Raw genomic sequence first — 5765 nt, 5'->3', positions numbered from 1 at the left:
CAACATAATAATAAATGAAAGAATCAATATAAAAATAAAAGTAGAAATATATAAATGAAAGATTCAATATAAAAATAAAAGTAGAAATATATAAATGAAAGAATCAATATAAAAATAAAAGTAGAAATATATAAATAAAAGAATAAATATAAAAATAAAAGTAGAAATGTATAAATAAGAGAATATATATACTACATAATAATAAATGAAACAATAAATATATAAATAAAAGAATAAATATATTTTTTGATAAGAAATAAAAGCATAAATATATACTTTGTTTTGATTTTTTTTTTTGCTTCTCCCTTTGCTGTATTTCCATTTGCTGTATTTATTTCTGTATTATTTGCTCGCTGCATCGTTATGTTAATGAGGTGGGCTGCCTTCTATGTCCAGCTCTCTATTGGTCAATAAACAGGAAAGTGAACGATCCGTGTGCAGATCGATTGTGAATGCCTGAATACTTGGCGCTTTCGGCCTCAGTTCAACAGTCCTCGGGAAACCTGACTGAAAAATTCACGAATACTCATTATCTTAAGGACACAATAAAAGGTAAGGCTAATAACAGTATTTAAGTTTTAGATAGCTGTTATTACTCATTGTCAATTCACCATTCTCTCACTCTGTATAAAATAAACAGACTCCGATCGAAGAGTAAACCAGCTAGTAGCAGCTTTAGCCACAGTTAAGAAAAATATACACCGCTGCATGTCAGTGTTGTAACGTTAAAAGGTTCACTTTCTGTATCAACTTTAGTAAAACAGCAAGTGTTAGCCGTGTCATTGTCAATTTACCATTCTCCAACTGTATTCAAAGGAACCAGCCTTCGATTGGAAAGTAAACCAGCTAGCAGTAGCTTTAGCCACAGTTAGGAAACATACACGTACACCGCTGCCTTTCGGTGCTGTGTTGTCAAGTTTTACAAAAATCACTTACATCTTCCAACACTGTTGTTTAGAAAAGCATTTTAAATATTGATTTAAGCCCTATCTGCCAAATAATTTACATATTCTGATGTGATTCATAATTTCTCCATTTGTTTTGTTGTCCATCTTTCTCAACAGTAGCCGACCTAACAACCTACCATATCTGGGATGGTCTTGTTCTTCTGTCCATGACAGGTTCAGTCAATCAGCTGTGGGACATCTGCTGCCTAGTCAAACTATCATGGGCTCTTGATTTAAAAGGAGAAACCAGAACAGAGCCTCTCTGCTCCTGCAAGTCACACTTCTTGGATGAACAGTCACTACTGCTAGCAACTGTTAGAAATGAAATCTTTGTGCATCTATTCTGTAGTTAATATCTATATGTATCTATTAATAAATGAATTGATGTGTAGAGTTCTATAAAAAACTATTGTTAATAGCTTCTCTTGAGTAATCTACATATGTGCAACTTTTACACTTAAATTGCTTCTTTTTGTAAATTTTACACATCTGGCAACAAAGTATGTGGACGAGAGGAAATGTTAAAATTAAAGCTGCCATTGTGGACCAAATACATAAGGTTTGTGGCTGTTTCTTTAAAACATCTATTTAATAATTATATTAAACACTACATGGTTACTACATTACACAAACATAATTACCACAGTTAATCATTTAAGTCATTGATAGAGAAAATTTAGTTACAAAAGACATATCAATTTTATGTACTCAGTTTACAACTTAAGACATCCATGTACGGTCCTTGGCGGGTGCCGGTCTGCAGTGAACTGGTGGATGACGGAGGCAATGGTACACTGTAATGAGCAGTTTGAAGCAGAAGTCCCACCATGTGGGTTTTCCCACCTCAGCACAAACTTCATGCACTTTGTTTCTACAGGCCCCACAGCAGAATCAAGTGTAACCTGTTAAAAGGGATATGAAGTTGTTCCTATGTTATCAATTTTCTACTGCCAAGTCTACAACCACAGGAAAACAAAGTATAAGAAACTTAACCTTCTAATCATAACATTTGATAAATATTCATTGGAGAAATGTGAAGTTAATGAGCTTTTATATAGATAGATAGATAGATAGATAGATAGATAGATAGATAGATAGATAGATAGATAGATAGACAGAGAGAGAGAGAGAGAATCACATTTCTCTAATGAAATGTTTGTTTCTATCTATCTATCTAAAACAGCATCTTCCTCCTCATGTCTTGATTGCAGCAAGAGTTTAACTTCTCAGGACGTGGTGGAGTAGCGGGTGTTTGGCATAACTGTCAAGTTTTGGACATGTGGCTACAGGTAATGTCTCTACTGAGCGGGTGGTGAAACTAGCGTAAATGAGGAGGGTTTAATACGATCACGCATTTTCCATGACGGGTGGCAACCCCAGTCTATACTATAAAAATGTGATTAAGATTAGACCCTAAATACGTTCTATTTCCAAAACAGAAAGGCTACTAATGTTAGCCAGTTAACAAATTACTATTGCTAGCCTAGCATATTAACTAACAGCTAGAAAAAAACCAAAACACGTACCTTCGTAGTCAAACTGGTATCAGTCAGCGAGGAATTTGTCCAGTTTAGATTATGTATAGATAGTGGATGTTAAACGGATGTTGTTTGACGTCTTGTGAAAAGGGTCTATAAGGCTCTCTCCGAAGAGGACCACAGAGCAGGCATTCACAATCGATCTGCACACGGATCGTTCGCTTTCCTGTTTATTGACCAATACAGCTGGACATAGAAGGCAGCCCACCTCATTAACATAACGATGCAGCCCACCTCATTAACATAACGATGCAGCGAGCAAATAATACAGAAATAAATACAGAAATAAATACAGCAAATGGAATACAGCAAACGGAAAAGGGAGAAGCAAAAAAATCAAAGCAAAGTATATATTTATGCTTTTATTTCTTATCAAAATATATATTCTTTTATTTATATATTTATTGTTTTATTTATTATTATGTAGTATAAATATTTCAGTGATTCTTGAGAATAGGGACAAAATGGGTTTTAATTTTCCCATAATTTTTTTTTTGTTATTTCTCAACCTTATGTATGCAAATATGACAAATAATCTTTAGGAAATGTAAAGATGCTAAGGTACAGGCTCCCAGTTGCAACATTTTTTTTTTTTTAAATTACATTTTTAATCGACGTGATCTAGAACATTGTCATCACCATCTGACAAAAATAAATAAAAATAATTTTTAATGACCCTATTAGTGATATTTTTACTCATTTTACAGAAAAATGCTTCTCAAGAAACAAAAGAAATATTATTTAAAACCAAAAACAACAAAAAAGCCATCTGACGGAGTTGACAGTGCATGACGGAGTTGACACAGAACCGAAGGTGTTGACAAACTAGTGAATAAAATGAAAAACTTGATACATGTGAAGTAATGCAATTCATGTAAAATACATTAAAATGAATTAATTGCACATTTAAGTGAGATTTGACAACAATTTCACTGAAAGAGTCAGAAAAACTCAGATGGAGTTGACATCTGACGGAGTTGAAAAAAAGCCAAACTACCTCAATTTATATGATGTTATTCTGAAGGAGGCCATATTGTAGCTCATCAGGTCCATTAAATCTTTACAGTAAACCAAAATTAAGCTTTTATTTCACAAAATTTCATCAAAGTTTTGTAAATTGTCAGTTATGGAGTTGACACATCATGGTTGTGACAAGCAACTTAGGAATAAAACAAAAGAAAAAACTAAAAAATAACTTAAGCTAACCAGAGCTAACTAGGCCTCCTAGCAAAGGAAGAGAAAAGAAGAGATCATGGGGTGCTCAGAAGTTCTGGTGCCCCCCAATAATGCCTGATTTTTTTTTTTTACATTCTTTTCATTTCTGACGGTGTTGACAAAAACAAGGGACAAATTTCAATAGAGTTGGAAAATATCTAGAAATTATTTTTAATTCAATTTATTGATACCTCTATAATTATTTATATGACTACTTATACTTAATTGTCACAATATATAATTTTAGTATTTCTTTAATTATTTTAAACTATTATAATGTATTGAGTTCTGCTCCTGGACAAGGGCTTTTACAGACATCATCCACCGACTACAATGNATGTTACACAATACAGTTTTAGGAAGTTGCTCAAAGTCTAAACTGGTATTGTTGTGTATTTAAGGTGTAAAGTTTACCTTCGACCAAACGCCCCCAAAGAAATCCCAGCGGCCCCCTTTTATAAAAATTTCCGCCAGCTTCCCGTCTTGTCCCCTTTCCTTTGCCCAGCGCCACCTGTTTTTAATTCTTTTTTCAAGTAAACGTGTTTTTTTTACCGGGTGAGACAGACTCCATCTTCTTTCATATCGCATTTGATTTAACCGAACGCATGGACTTCTTTTCTACAAAACATTTTACAGTCATTGGTCAAGAACACGCGAGCTAGAATTCTGATTGGCAGACATCTTTGTCTATTTTCTACAGTTTAGTTGAGGCGGGCCGTTTGGTCCAATGCTCGCTTTGCTTGGAAGTCTGGCCACCAGACGGAGCTCTTTACGCCTAAGTTTCAAACGTCTGACTAAATAAATCTTCCTTATTTTAATTGTAAGTAGTGCTTTAAATGTCCTGTGAGATGATATACTTACCCATGTATCCATAACAACCGGAACTTTCAATATCCAGCAAGTTATTTTCGCAATTTACCGTCTATTAAACGAGTGCCCCCCNTGTGGTCTTAACAAACCCATGGCACTTCAACAATATTGTTTTACCTTTTATCTGGAAATAGTGTCTGTTTATTCTTGCCATACAGTCCACTGTATTATGTATTGCTCTAAAGGTCTTGCCATACCAGTTTATTCATCTGTATTTACTTTAGTTTCTTAATTTATTCTTGCATTTTGTTCTTCATTCATTTACATTTAGTTTCCTTTGATTAGTATTATCCTCTCTTGGTTTATTGCTATGTCCACTTTAGTTTATTTCTTGTTGCTAGATTTATTTTATCATTTATTGACACTCACCATCAGTAATCTTCACTCATCACCTGCTGCGCCTCCTAATCATCATGTTCCATATCATGTTTTTATTTTTTCACTGTTCAGCGTCGGATTCTCTGTTTTTATGCCATAATTCACATCTAGTTCGTCGCTCCGTTTTATGTCCCGCTTCTCCTCTTTCAAAGTTTTGCCAATGTGCGTGTCGTTTTTTCCCCCCCCTAAGGTGCAGGGCGTATCGTTGGGGAAAAGGCAGACTGGCATAAGCCTTTTAAAACAACGGAAACAATTTCGGTATTTTGATTATTAAAATTTAAAAGTGCTGTGTTGTTCTATCACCCCCGTTTCATACCGGACCACTTACAGCTCCGGTGTTAACGCTACAAAATGAACGCTCTCTATCTTGGTATCACCTATGGAGGGATTTCTTTATTTAAATGGGTTCATTTTTCAGAGGGATACACAGTGAGGTGTGTATCCCTTCTGTTGTCCTTCCATGGAAGCGGGCAGCTTTCAAACGGAAATAAAACACTTTTTAATATAAGTTGCTGCTTTGACATGATCACAGAACTGAAAAAAACATATGTACAAAAATCCTCAATAAAACAAAATATTAGAAAATCAGACACCAGACAAAGTGAATCATAGCAACGTCATCAGCCGGTGTAACGCTGAACTGAAGCTAGCTGCGCCAAAAGCTACAAACACTGAATAGAAGAAGAGCTGCCATTGATACAGTTGCAGCCAAGCATGTTTTAATGTTACACAATACAGTTTTAGGAAGTTGCTCAAAGTCTAAACTGGTATTGTTGTGTATTTAAGGTGTAAAGTTTACCTTCGACCAAACGCCCCC

General features: G+C 34.8%; 1 protein-coding gene and 2 long non-coding RNA genes across 3 annotated transcripts in view; 1 reads left to right on the top strand and 2 right to left on the bottom strand.

The window, feature by feature from the left end:
- The window catches only part of LOC103131671 (protein sel-1 homolog 3), an 18656-nt gene that overhangs the window by 4512 nt on the left and 8379 nt on the right, over nucleotides 1-5765 (bottom strand). The gene's annotated exons all lie outside the window — the stretch shown is intronic.
- Nucleotides 313-1345, top strand: LOC107834860 (uncharacterized). The gene is made up of 2 exons (XR_001660686.1): nucleotides 313-552; nucleotides 1065-1345. It is a non-coding gene; the product is annotated as an uncharacterized LOC107834860 (long non-coding RNA).
- On the bottom strand, nucleotides 1349-2709 carry LOC107834861 (uncharacterized). The gene is made up of 2 exons (XR_001660687.1): nucleotides 2474-2709; nucleotides 1349-1849 (listed from the first exon to the last, which is right to left on the bottom strand). It is a non-coding gene; the product is annotated as an uncharacterized LOC107834861 (long non-coding RNA).

The sequence above is a fragment of the Poecilia formosa genome, unplaced genomic scaffold (assembly GCF_000485575.1).
Source record: "Poecilia formosa unplaced genomic scaffold, Poecilia_formosa-5.1.2 Scaffold807, whole genome shotgun sequence".
In the NCBI taxonomy this organism is placed as follows: Eukaryota; Metazoa; Chordata; class Actinopteri; order Cyprinodontiformes; family Poeciliidae; genus Poecilia; species Poecilia formosa.
The sequence above is the reverse complement of the archived record's forward strand: the minus strand, read 5'-3'. Positions and strand labels throughout refer to the sequence as shown.